Genomic DNA, 14,508 nt, shown 5'->3' with positions numbered 1-14,508 from the left:
TACGTTTGGTTAACAAAAATCTATCAATCTCAGATTTAAAATTAACAATTGAGCTAGCAGCAACTGCCAGTTGTGGAAGAGGGTTCCAAACTTCTACCACCCTTTACGTGTAGAAGTGTTTCCTAACTTCACTCCTGAAAGTCCTGGCTCTAATTTTTAGGCTATGTCCCCTTCTATTCTTGATCTACATGCGGTCCCTTGGCGATATTATTTGTAGGCACGGGGTCAGCTTTCACATGTATGCTGCCGACAACTTCTACCTTCAACTCCACCTCCACCACTTTGTCCAACTGCTTATCCAACATCAAGTCATGGATGAGCAACAGCTTTTCAACTTAACAATGGCAAGACCAAAGTCACCCCGCTTGGCTCCCTCAAGAACTCCACACACTAGCCCAATAACAGTCCTCTTGCCACCTGCTCAGTTCAGAGCCAAACAGAATGGCAGTCCACAACCTGCTTGGCCCTGAGCTGAGCTGCAACCCCCACATCCCAGCCACCATCAAGACTGTCTATTTCCACCGACCCCTCCACTTCAGCCCCACTGCTGCTGAAACCCTCAACCAGGTCTCTATCACTTCCAGGCTCGACTACTCCAATACTCTCAGCAGCCCCCGTCATGTTTCATCCTCCTTGAATTGCAACTCATCCAAAACGCCACCTCTTTTTGGAGGCACTAACTTGTACCCTCGTGTCAGCCCTCCCCCTACCACATGAGCAGGATCTCTATACATTATTAGTACACTGACCACCGTTAACATTGTCCGTGTTCCATCCAGTGCTATATCCGAATCCTCAATATCCCTGTCCTTGCCAATTTCCAATGCCTCTCCATCCATCAAATTCAAAATCCTTCCCTCACCTACAAGTTGTTCCATGGTCTCACCACCCACCTCTGCGACCGTAAGCCCAGTGCATGCCCTCCATTTTTCCGATCTGGCCTCGTTTGCAACCCCTCCCCCAACCTGCCGCTCCACCTTGAGTTGCAAAGTCTTCAGCCACGTTGGCCCCACCCTATGGAATGTTCTCCCCTAACCCATCTGCCTTGCTACTTCCTTCAAAAGCTTGCTCTTTGACCATGCCTTTGGTTACCTCCCCTAACTTTTCTCCCTACCTCTGAAGTGCTTTGCGACATTTTATTATGTAAAAGGTGCTATTTAATGCAACTTGTTATTGTAATATCGTCACTCCCTGATGTGCACAAAGCACCATAGTTGCACTAGTCACAGTGCTCCATGTACTAATCATGTATATAGATCCTGCTCATGTGGTGGGGAGGGGGTGCTGAGAGAGGAGGGTATAAGTTAGTGTCTCCAAAAAAAACAAGTAACGTGAACGTTCACTTGATTTATCTTTGTAAAATTTCTTCACTGAAAAATTGAGCCTCCAATTCTCCAAGTTTGTGTACTCTGTACTACATGGCAGAAAAACTGCAGCGTTTCCAAACTGTCGGTGATATAAACAATTCCATCAGAAGTATTAACAAAAAGTGGAAGGAAAGTTCACCTGGATAAAATTAGTGTGTTAGCAGGCTCTGGGACTTTGGGGAAACCCTTACTTCATTGTTGTAATGCTCCATTCAAAGACTTGATACTTCCCAGTGGAAACTGTTCTCTGGGCCAACGATGGATCATGTATTATAGATCCAAAATCTCCATAAGAACTTAGAAACACATGTAACAGTGTGAACTGAAAAACTTGCATTAAAACTGGTAATCAATCATCGAGAGCTTACCCAATGTTTCATCATGAATAACAGAATTTGACAGTTTCAAAAATCTGTAACTTCTTTTAAGATTTGAGTACTTTTCTTTTGGTGGGGCATGAGAACAGGGTAGAAAATCAAGTTACAAAAAAATTGATGCAACATGTCATGTATTTTAGGTAGGAAACAGATACGGATAGCTCCATGGGCTAATACACTCCCTGGTGTGGTATCAATCTGTGCAAAGATAGCTGATCTCAGTGGGGGTGGTTGTGAATCTAATACAATTAGTCTCAGCACCCACAGGTTTCCTGGCCCCGACTGCTATCCATCAACCCCTGCTAGAAAGTGTACGTGTTCAGGCATTGGATAAGGTCAGGATTCAGCTAGTCTGAGAAGATCCCCCGCCCACCAATACACACTTGCTGATGGCCAGTCAGGGCAGGTAATGGCAGGTACATGATGCTTGGTAAACTAGCCCAGCAATAGTCAGGACCTTCAGCAGATTTGGAAAAGGCCGGAGGAGAAGCAAAAAAACTGAGTATTACAGCACATTTAATGTTAAAACTTTAACTTGTTGAGAACATTTGCGCATCCCCGATTTCCATCACCCCACCACTGGCGGCCGTGCTCTCAGCTGCCTAGGCCTAGGCTATGGAATTCCCTCCCTTAACCTCTCCGCCTTTCTCTCCTCCTTTAAGACGTTCCTTAAAAACTACCTCTTCGACCAAGCTTTTAGTTACCTGTCCTAATATCTCATGGGGCTCGATGTCAAATTTAGTCTGATTATGCTCCTGCGAAGCGCCTTGGGACATTTTTACTACGTTAAAGGTGTTATATAAATGCAAGTTGTTGTTGTACTCCCCATGGCTAGCCCAACACTTACTATTTAAAGGCGCCTGTGTTTTTTGACATCCTTTTTTATAACCCCAGAGTGCCAGTCCCTCTCACCACTACACATTTCTGCAGAACTGATTTTAACATGTCCCAATTTACCTCATTATACTGCACCCTCAACCAACACACCAAGGGGATTAATGAGGATTACATTCACTGACGTAGCTCCTGCCACAACTGTCCTGCACTCCTTCCTGTGCTACATTGGCACACTGATTGCAGACAATGAAGGCAGCAGGAGTGAAGCAAAGGTAGATCTGTCTCAGAGGGGCAGAGGGGATGAAGAAAAGGCTGCCTTCATTATAATTCCAAAATGCAATGGGGAACGTAGCTGCCAGTACCACGAGGTCGAACATAGTTTAATACAACAGTCAGGCCTAACAGTGGACACTTAGTAACTGCGTATATCTGGAATTTGTTTGCCTCAGGATTAAACAGGTAGCCAAACTTTTTGTCTTCATGAGCTACGTAAGTGTGTGCCAGGAAGCCTCAGGAGGGGATCATGTGACCTTTCAATCTGTGCTCCTATTATACAGAATGTACTGCACAGAAACAGGCTATTTGGCCCAACTGGTCTATGCCAGTGTTTATGCTCCACATGAGCCTCCTTCATCTCACTCTATCAGCATATCCTTCCATTCCTTTCTCCATCATGTGTTTATCTAGCATCCCCTTAAATGCATTTATGCTCATCACCTCAACTACTCCTTGTGGTAGTGGGTTGCACATTTTAACCACTCTCTGGGTAACGAAGTTTCTCAATTCCCTATTGGATTTATTGGTGACTGTCTTATGTTTATGGCCCCTAGTTTTGGTCTCCCCCACAAGTGGAAACATCTTCTCTACGTCTACCATTAATTTGCATATATCTCAAGTTGCTGATACTAATAGAGCTTGGTGTTGTAATTTAGTATTTATTCACCAATAAGGCAACAGTGCCAGGAGCAGCATTTTCTGAACCTCCAGCCCCATGAAATTCAAAACAGGACAAATCTGTGATTAGGAAGTACAAGCCCAAATAGGACTGACCAGCTTGGGCTTCAAGGGCTGGAGAGCTGGATGTGCCTCAAGGTTTGGGCACCCCTGCTCGATGTCATTTCAACTTTTATGGTGCATGCTCCCTAGGGTCGGGGAGAGGCAATGTACTTATAACTGCTATTTTTTTTAAGCTCAGCACTTTTGAAAGGGAGCAATGAGTCAGATTGATTCCACATATATGACATCAAAAACAAAAATATATAAATTTTTAAAAATACAAGTATAACGTCATTGTCCTCAAGGGGCTGAAATTAAAGTCTCTGTTTATATACATTTTCTTCCTTTAAATCCATGTTTTAAAAACACTATATCAATAATTAACAACACATATTGGCTAGCAAATCTGCATTATCCATGGGCAAATTTAATGACAGTACTTTTACTTAAAGGAGAAGTGTATTGAATTTGTCACATAATCCTTAATGTTATAAAGGTACACTTACCAATGTCTTTTTGCCCTTTGTTACACACCTTAACATGGATGGTTAGAGGCAGGCAGGGGGAGCTTATATATTCTGTACAAATCCGATAGATTTCTGTTAGGCAAGGGTATTAAGGGTTACAGAACCAAGACGGGTGGATGCAGTTAAGATACAAATCAGCCATGATCTAATGGGTTGGCGGAAAAGGCTCAAGGGGTGAATGGCTTCCTTCTGTTCCTATGTACAACCCCTGATGCAACATTAGGGAATGAGAACGGCTATTACTCAGATCCACTCAAAGTGGGATTTTTACCCACTCCTGGAACTTGTAGCGGACGATTAGCGTACGCAGCAAGAAACTGCACTATCCGCAGTACGTGTAGAAATTTGAAGGAATTGTCACAAGATGGTGTGTTGCACCCAATCACTTACCCGAGATATTGTGAAGTCCTACTCCAGTATTATGAAAAGGATTACATGAAAATTTAGTAACTGGATGAAAATGGTGTTGTTTTAAATCCCCAACTAAAATTGCTAAGCCGTCTAAAATTTTGACAAGTACTGGGTTACTTATTAAAATAATGTTCAAAATGCTTAAAATTCTGAAGACATACTTTGGATTTTCATGCCAAATTTCTGCTGCTCCCTGTGATCCCAGGGGATTATTGCTCTGGTGAGGTCATGGGTTGAATCTCTGTTCAAACTCATCGCATCATTCAGTGGAAGTATTAGCGTGAAGAGAACATTTTGTTAAATTGAATTTAAGGGGAGGATTGGATTTCTGGATGCTGGGTTTTAATATGAAACCCATCAGCTGCTGGAATTTTAAAATGCAAGTCACTAGTGATAATTATAACCAGTCTCACTACTCAATGCCTCACTCGGGTGTCACATAGATTATCTAATCTATAAAACATGGTCTACATATCAACATACACAAACTTCTTTGACAAAAAAATGTTAAAACTTTTTTTTTCCCAGCACTTTGCAGAACTTCTTCAAACAGAAATGTTAGCTAGCAAAGTGCACAAATTTAACAAGGTTGTTACACCCAGGCATCGGTACAGTTTGAGAGGAATCACAACTAATTAAACACCATCCCAGTCCAATGAAGGAGAAATAAAACCATGCCATTCGCCTGCTGAGGAAGGAGCGAGATTTTGTTTTAAAACTCTTTCAATCGCTTCATCCCCCAACTGGTAGAGATGGGACCCAAGTTCAGATCAGACTGTCCTTCCTCCCCAACACCAACTGGGTTCTTCTGTTTCACAGCCTTGTTTTTGCTTCCCTTTTCCACTTTCCTGGTCTTCCCTTGCCTCGTGTCCCTCTCTGCTGAGGGAAAGAGCAGGGTGACCTGCTCTCAGGACCGTATCTGTGCTCTTCTGGGACAGGCTACTGCAAGAAGGCAGCTCCCCGTCTTACTCTTTCAGCTTTGGGGAAGCTCCTGGACTCCGCTCAGCATCGTCCCGTGACAGTATGTGCGAGATCAAGAGCACAGTTGAGTGGAGGATCACGGGCATGAGCTTACCTCAAACACCAACATGGCCTGCTGCAGCTTTTTATGGTGTGGCTGAATCTCTGCAGCAGTACCTTGTGCATTATCGAGTATGCAGTTGCTCTTATATTTGTTGCGAGCTCCATGTGAAGTGCAGATTTTGTGCATTTTTCATTCACAGAGTGCCACACTGACCTAAACTAGGATGAAGCCCTCTCCACTGAATCGGATTATGCATACTGAATCACTTCCGGCATCAGGTGTTAATACAGTCCAGACAAAAGTGAAGAAACTATTTTTTTAAAAACAGAATTAGTTTCAAAAGGTTTGCCGAACTTTCCCTTTTGAACCCCGGCGGTACTAACTGCAGGAGAGGCACAGATTTCTGTACGGGTCGCAACCAAATTAATGTCTGCCAGGAACCAGTCTAAATGCAAGAACATTTCTACTTCTTTAAGTTCCCCACTCCCCCACTTTCTTTGCCTGAATCGGGTAAAAAATCTGAAGTCAGATGAAAATATTGTGAAGTGTGAAACAGAAAATACCTCTGAAGGGTGGGTCTGTCAGATCAGAACTCACTCATCCTCACAAACATGTATTCCCAAAAGCTGTATCCCTTCCAGCAACTGCGCCTCTTCAGGGACAGAATATGCAGCAAGAAATATTTTGAAAACACCAGCGATTTTTCCCCCTGATGTGCAATAACAGTCAAAGTCTGTACCCCTCTCTTCAATTATCCCTATAAACAGCAAAACATTTCAGCTGATTTAGATATCAAAGATGTCAAATATGGCACAATCCCAAAGAAGCAAATAGCACAAACTCAGAACAGAAAATTAGTACATACACGGGGGATGTGAAGGGTTGGATAATGTAACTTGTAGGGGTGTAGTGAGAGAGCGAGAAAGAAAAAAAACAGGCAACTGCAGAACAGTGATGAATAAAATCAAAATCAAAACTGCGTCCCTTGGCAGAGTGCATCTGAGAACTATAGTGTGCATGTGATGCACGAACTCACAACAAGACAAAAGTATCAGCACATACAGCTATAGTGTGCACAGAACACAGGTATCAGACTCTCATGTCTCAGCTAGTTTATTCTGTGAGTAGCTGAGCCATATAAACGAGAAAGGCCCCAGGTTTGATCCCTGGTCCATGCTATGTTAGCTGATCGGCGATCGACATTAATTTAACGCAGGCAGTAACCCATTTACGGGTTGAAAAGGGCTTTTCAGTGTTAACCCTGCAGAGAATGTGAATGCAACTGCACTCACATGATGCACACCACTCGTAATTTTGTATTTTTCTTCCCCTCTCATATTATCTCCTTCTGGTGAAGGAAATCAATCTTGCTGAGGCAAGTTGCCACAGGCAGTCCTTCAGTATCTGGGCCAAGTGCCCATGCTTCATGTCTGAATCTAGACAGCAAGCATTGGCAGGCTATTTGACCACGGAAGGCATCACAGCCAAAGACACGCCTGTCCTCACCCGAAGACTACACACACTGACTTTCCAGCAAGGTTCACTGGACAGTGATCAGGAGCAGGATCCTTGGCTGATGTTTAGTGCCAAGACCAATTGCAGCACACTCCCAACAGCTGCCCTGGCTGAGATCAGCTAACGTAGAGGGGATTGAACCTGGGACCATTTGGTCTTTATGCCTTAGTACTACACTGACTTCACCAAGTAAGTCATTGCTGGAGCTACTTGAAAGGTCTATTATTCTAACCCTTGGCCTAGAATCCCTAACATGACTGGACGCAATGCCCTCACGTGGCATGGAACTATTTTCACAACTGCATATTGACTCACTAGAGAGAGCTGTGGTCTTTAGGAAGTGGCATCAAGCTGTAACAGTATAGAGGACCGTTGCAAGAGTGTTGATGTCACAGTAACTATTATACTCTTGGGCTAGAGCCCTAAAACGGATAGAGAGAATGAAGGGTGGTCAGACAGCAAAAACAACTTTTAATAATGGCTTATATATTTCCACAGATTTGTGTGACATTATATAAAACTTTAAGAAAGTGAATCATGGAAAAAAAGTAATTTCTTTTACACTGCTCAACATGCCTGCAGTTAGGCCAGCTGCAGCCAGTCATTGGCTCTGTGCTCTCAGCTGAAAGGCAGCACGAGGGCTGAAGCTGTCTGAGAGAAACAGAATGCTAATTTGGGGCAGTGCGAGGAGATTGGATTTCAGATTTACTACTGCAGCTATGAATTTGGGGCAGAGTTGAATCTTAGATTACTTACTGCAGCCATGAATTTCCTCACTCACTGAAAGACATTCAACTTCCACATACAAATAGGAATTGCCATCATTCCACGAGAGATCCTTTTAAGAAATTTGCACCATTTTAGTTATGCGACCTTTTGCCATTCCATTGGATGCAAAGGTCTCGCTCATAACTGTCCACAGTTCTTTCACTGGAGGAGATAGCATCGAGACCAGCAGCATGATACAAAGAGCAATGGAATACTCAACAACTACATAGACTGAAGCAGCACCAGGTCAGGAAAGGAACAGAGTGGTAGACTGGAGAACTCTTTATATATGAACGTTTTTCAAAGAACGAGGAAGGCCATACTTAACGTCAGGTAATCTCATTTTCTTCCTTGTTTGTTCAACCTCCGGGTACAAATAGGAACTGTACCACAATGCTGCAGAGCCTGGCAATGGGACTCAGGCCAGCTTGGGGCATCATAATGCCAAAGGATTTATCATCCTGAGTGGTCAGATCAAGAAAATATGTTAAAGCATGCAAGTTATTGGAGATTGCTTTATGAGAGACTCTCCACACTCCGGTCCAAGAGACGGCCATGGCATGACTGGAAAGGGCTCGAGCTTTCCCCGATGAATCCTGCTCTGCCGAACAGTAAAAATCTACTCCACTCACTTAACTCCATTTATCAATGAGTTTGCCAGAGTTTTGTTCCTTTAGCAAGGAAACAATGTCCTACGTTGTTGGAAATATTTATTCTTATCTACATAGAAAGCTCTGTGCACAGAGTGTAACTTCATCTCAGTGGAGGAAATGAGATGCAGATAAAACTTTGGTATTTTTCTGGAGGCAAGTAAAATTCAGGTACAATTTTCAGCGAAAACAACAGATGAGGTCTAAGAAATATTCTATCTGCCTATCGAACAAGGTACGGTGGGTTCAAAGTGTACAGTTCTTTAATCCTTTGCACCAATATAATGGTCACCATTGCTAGCTTCAAGTGTAAATATCACACAAAGCCATGGGTTCAAATAGTTTCAACATAAACTTACTCAAAGCAAGATTCAAAACCTAGATGGGAGAGCGCTGTTGAGGCAGACGCTCAACTTTGCAGGCAATTTCAATAATAGGGCGTATCAAACTGATGCCTGCTATTGGTGGAAGTTGTCAAGAAGAACTTTCAACGAGCTAAGTCAGTCCTCTCCGAGCAACGCCTGCAAGAAAGACAAAAATCACTGAACATTACAGCCCAGTGTACATTTACATTTTGCACAATAAACCTTCAGGGCTGAGGCTCTTCTGGATCAGTGCCACTATCGAGCATCGAGAATCTTGCTACGCTTCACGTAGTATACAACTGGGCTCTTATAAAAGGGCAGGTCCTGAGCTCGCAGTAACTAGCTTTACAGTGAAACCCAGTCTGAGCACATGGCTCAAGATCTGCTAGACGGCTGTCACGGCAGAGAGGTCCAGGAAACAGCCAGTCATCCAGATCGCAGTAAACATGCAGTTCAAGGAAAAGTTCTGCAGTACTGCCTGAGACCTGGAACGCTGGAGAACCCACAATTTTTATATTGCAAGATGGGTACCACAGCACTAGAACAGAAACAAGCTCTGCACATGCAGTTGGTGCAAAGGATTGCAATTTGTTTCTGGCCACTGAATCTTCCTGCAGTCCCTGGAGGAAGTTAATACAGACCAGTGAGTGAAAGACCAATTTGCTGCCTGTGTGGGTGGCCTGAACTGCTCAGTCTGCAGGCAGATAAAATGGCAGCCCCTGGTGGCAATGTTAGGAACATACTTGATGTTGATTCTGAAGCCTTCAGAGGCAGTAGTGCTGCACTGTTGTAAAGTAAATGCAGCATTGCTAACAGAGTACAGATAGAATAAGAGAATTGACAGCTGGGCAATGTCTAGCCTGCTGATGCATCCAAGAGGTCTGGAGCTGAATGTCAGAGCCCTCTGCGACCTGGACTCCTAGTTCAGACGTAATGAGAGCAAGTACAAGACAGATGGGGGAATACTTGAACCCAGTTCCTTGAGTCAGCAGGTACCGTGGAGGGAGAGGGCAATCTTCCCCTTCCTCATTTATATCCATAAAGGCTCCAGATGAAAACCATCAGCTTCAGGCAAGTCGACTAGCAGCACCAGGGTAGCTACTTTGTGCAGTAACAAAGCAGCTGTGGCTTCCACTGCTGCTGGGTCGAGGCTCGTGTGGGTCATTGCTGCAACTGGATAAGACTCCATGGCAGTCATCATCTTCAAAATAATTTTTTTGGGGGGTGGGGGGGGGGGGGGGAATTTTGTGCTCAAGCTGAACGATACAGCATAGATGCATTTAAGGGGAAGCTAGATGAGCACACAAGGGAGAAAGGAATAGAAGGGTATGCTGATAGGGTTAGATGAAGTAGGGAGGGAGAAGGCTCATGTGGAGCATCCGGCATAGAAGAGTTGGGCTGAATAGCTTGTATCTGTGCTGTAGACTCAATGTTCGTGCTGAGTAATGGAACTCCTTCCATTTCAAGAACCCAGCGCATAAGCACAGTTAGTTGCAGAGTAAAAGCTTCCTCTAAAAGTTCCAGTGGTAGCACTCTCGTCTCTGAGTTAGAATGTTGTGGGTTCAAGTCACACACCAGAGATGTGTACACGCAATCCAAGTTGACACTTTAATGCAGTACTGAGGAAGTGCTGCACTGTGGGAGGTGCCGTCTTTTGGATGAGATGTTAACCAAGGCTACGTCTGCCCTCTCAGATGGACGTAAAAGATCCCATGACACTATTTCAGGGGAGTTTTCCTCGTTGCCCTGGCCAACATTTATCCCTCAACCAACACATAAAAACAGATTATCTAGTCACAACGCTGTATGTGGGACCTTGCTGGGCGCAAATTGGCTGTCGTGTTTCCTACATTACAACAGTGACTACACTTCAAAAGTACTTCAGTGGCAGTAAAGCACTTTGGGACATCCTGAGGTCATGAAAGACGCTATATAAATGCAAGTTTTTTCTTTCTTTCTCTACTCTCGGCAAGTGTTTCTGCTCCAAACTCAAGAGTAATGGGAAGACTACTCTTTACTGCACCAACGTGCCATTTGTTCATTTCCCATCATATGGCCTCAGTGAATTTACCAATTTAATGCCCTATTGAGGGCTGTTTTGTGCTGTAGGACACTTACAACCAGCAGATCTTTGTCTCAGCAGTTTGAGCTGGATTCAAAGCCAGGTCCTAGAGGCAAAAGGCCACAGTCTATCACACTGCATCCCCCAGTAGCCAAATTAAAGCCAGAAAGACACTCTCTAGCAGTAGATACAGTGTTTGAGAGGGGACTCCCGAGTCAAAGCCACACCCCTACAGATTGGGCGATCACTTTGCTCAACACCTCCGCTCAGTCCGCAAGCATGATCCTGACCTGCCGGTCGCTCGCCGTCCCAATTCCACTCTGAACTCTCTGTCCTCAGTCTCTTACACTGTTCCAATGAAGCTCAACGGAAGCTTGAGGAACAGCACCTCATCTTTCGTTTAGGCACTTTACAACCTTCCGGACTCAACATTAATTTCAATACCTTCAGATCATAACCACTACTCCCATTTTTTCGGACAGCAGGTGCTGGTAATGGTTCTGATGTTCCCATTACAGCTCCTCTAGACCCATCTTTTATCACCCTCCTTGCCTTGCACCATCATCCCTTTTGTCATTTAATCACTCCTGCCCTCCACCCTATCAGAGACGTTCCATTTTGTTCTTTCCTTCCCTTTCCCTGGCTCTGTACTTGCTTAAAAACAGTTTAATCTTCAACTTCTTCCAGTTCTGACATAGGGTCATCGATCTGAAACGTTAACTGTTTCTTTCTCCATAGATGCAGCCTGACTTGCTGAGTATTTCCAGCATTTTCTGTTTTTAGTCCATACGCCTACAATTGCAAGCTGGAGGATTTAACAGCCTGAGCTGACTTCTCCTTGGTGTTGGAATGGAATGCCTATTGCTGCTGAGCCTGTGCCAACGGCATAAGTTGCTGATTGCGCCAAAGGCAATGATAACAATGCCTGAGCACCGATTGAAGATTTACAATCGATCAAAACTGCCATCAGGCAGCACTGGACCGGCTAAGCACCCCCCAACATCGAGCAGGCTGCGATGATGCTGAAGGCGGTTTTCCATCCTCCAAAAATCAAGATCTGTCACTCAGTCTATGCCACTTCCCTAGAACGTTAACAGAAGGGCCTGCTACTGAAACTTAATTATTGTCCAATCTTCAACTGGAGATGCGTCAATCAGCAGACAAGGAAGTCGTGGTGTGCCTGTACTTGGGCAAGATGAGTTTGGTTCCCCTCGTCCTCGGGAAAGACCTCTACTGAAGGAGACGATGGCTGCGTTAAGCCTTTTTTGCTAAGTTTAGAGTTGATTTCACAATTCTGCAAATTGTGCAGCAGCTGAAGACAGTACAAACAGGTGCTACACGCTGTGGTGTAACAAATTCCAAAACCACCAGCTTTGACTGGGGCCAAAGAGGAGTCGAGTGAATGCGAACAACCAAAGGAGCTTTAAATGGACTGTCATTGAGGCCTGAAAAGGTAACAGCCTAGGCAAATTAGAAGTGAAAGAAACTTTGCAAACTTCTCAGGGAATTCTGGCATTACCAGAAATGTCAGAACTGCACTGATTTCAAGTCCCACTCCAGACCCCGCCTGCCCTTTCAGGTGAACGTAAAAGATCTCACGGTACTATTTCGAGGAAGAGCAGGGGAGTTCTCCCCAGTGTCCAACTTCACTGACTGTGAAGCACTTTGGGATGTCCTGAGTTCATGAAAGGCGCTATATAAATGCAAGTTTCTTCTTTCTTTGATTTACAGTGCCAACACTGATCAACTTCAGTTTTTAATGGTACTTTTACACAATGGTTAGGACCACTGGGAGAAATATTACGAGCTTATTCAGAACACGACCTCCTAAACAATTAAGTAGGGGTAGGGCAACCGATCAAAATGGCAGTACAGTGACACTAAAATCATAATATATCTCCAGGTGATTTTTTTTTCTGTATTCCACCAATTGACGGCAATTCTTATTTGAACGAGGTTGAATAAACGAGGAAGACACAGAGTTTTTCTTGGGGTGGGGTGGGGGGTTGCACAGAGATTTCTCATTAACTTCATAGGTTCAAGAAAATTTGTGGGCTGCTTCACTGAAGTATTTAGAAATTTAAATAACGTGTGATTCCAGGTTCCGGAAAACAGTGCAAGAGGACAGGACCGCGGCAACTAGGTTGGAAAGATTGACGGGGATATAATGGATGTATCCAAGCCACATGAAACACAGCCTCATATCAAAGTTGGAAGAATCACATCATGGTTAACATTCCCCCTTTTCTACATTTTTACATCCTTATGCTAGCTAAGACAAAAGGGCCCGTTGGTTCTGTGTACACTATTAAGCGAACGCTTTCACATTTCTTGTCTAGATTCCTGAGTGAACCAAATCATTAAACACTGAAATCTGCTGACAATAATCAGAAACTTAATAAATGAAAATTGGAAGCCATATTAACAGGAATACATCCAAAATGACAGATGACAATGTTAAAAACAAACTTGTTGCACATGCTGTGGAGAGTGGTAGCATGTGCCTTCATGCACCCGTGAGTTCTCAATCCTGGCCGTATCATCGGTGGGGGCATGTTAAACACTGGCCAGGTGCTTCTCCACAGATACAGGAGAGGTGATTACCAACAGCCCCAGCTCACATGCACCCCTACAGTAAGCCCTAGAGCAGCATTGGTACAGATTCTGGGGCAGGGTCACCACCACCCCCCACCCCACCCCAACCCCAACCCCAAGATCTGACACACGGTGCTTTCTTTAAAAAAAAAGTGGAAGGAAATTAACAGTCAACTGTGTAAACCAGCAGTAATTGGAAGACTTGTTATTGTGTTTTGAAACTGTTTCTTTCAAACTGCCCTACGTGCTCCGCGAGGTTAGTCCGTTGGCTGATATAAACAGCCCCAACTGATTTCTCTCTGTTTCTGATCAGGAATCAACCAAAGCACATCAAGGCTCTGAAAGTCAACTTTTGCAGATATTTGGGTTTATTATTCAGAGCTTCAGAGTCTATGAAGGGGGGCCAAAGATAAATAAAATCAGCCTCTAATTGAGCACGGCAAAGAATATTTTATTTTTGACTTGCTTGTCCCAGGGCTGCCACACCCAGAGATATACGGTTGTCCAGGTAGCTGTTGTGGTTACCTCGAAATAACAAACCTTTAATGCAAAAGGCAATGCTTCGAAATTTGCAGAAAACACACGCAGGCCAAATCAAAGCATCTTAACTTTGATCTGTCAGCTCAGCAGTTTTAAAACCATATTTCACTATCTTGTAAACACCTTACTCAGGAAATCTCTCCCCTCCCAAAAAAAAACAATCTTTTAAAAGTAGGCTAAGGTGGCTCCATCGGTGGCTCCAGTGAACTGTTGAGCCCATAGGAACCAAGGTGGTCCCAGGCTGCATCCCCAATCTATGTTGCGTTACCTGATCTAAGCAGGGATGGGGAAAGGGGGAGCCATACCTGGTCTCAGTGCTCTGCGATTTCCAAAGGAGGGAGTGGGGGGGGGGGGGGGGGGGAAAGAGAAAAATGCAAGGGCCCACATGATATATTGTTACCCAGTGACCCCCCCCACTGAGTGGACACTGGATCGGGTGCCAGCTATGATGCTGCCCCCCATTTCCTGCCCTTG

The 14,508-nt window shown here is 44.2% G+C and overlaps 1 protein-coding gene across 10 annotated transcripts in view; it reads right to left on the bottom strand.

The window, feature by feature from the left end:
• Positions 1-14,508, bottom strand: part of eps15l1a (epidermal growth factor receptor pathway substrate 15-like 1a) — a 332,219-nt gene that overhangs the window by 18,112 nt on the left and 299,599 nt on the right. The window contains exon 24 of one of the 10 annotated variants that reach the window (XR_010957886.1): positions 6,103-6,296. The exons of the other annotated variants lie outside the window; for them this stretch is intronic. The gene's annotated coding sequence lies outside the window, so the exon portion shown is untranslated. The remainder of the gene's footprint in view (positions 1-6,102; positions 6,297-14,508) is intronic. 10 annotated transcript variants of the gene reach the window in all.

This window comes from Heptranchias perlo, chromosome 29 (genome assembly GCF_035084215.1).
Source record: "Heptranchias perlo isolate sHepPer1 chromosome 29, sHepPer1.hap1, whole genome shotgun sequence".
NCBI classification, from domain to species: Eukaryota; Metazoa; Chordata; class Chondrichthyes; order Hexanchiformes; family Hexanchidae; genus Heptranchias; species Heptranchias perlo.
Note: the sequence above shows the minus strand (reverse complement) of the source record. Positions and strands in the feature narration are given on the sequence as shown.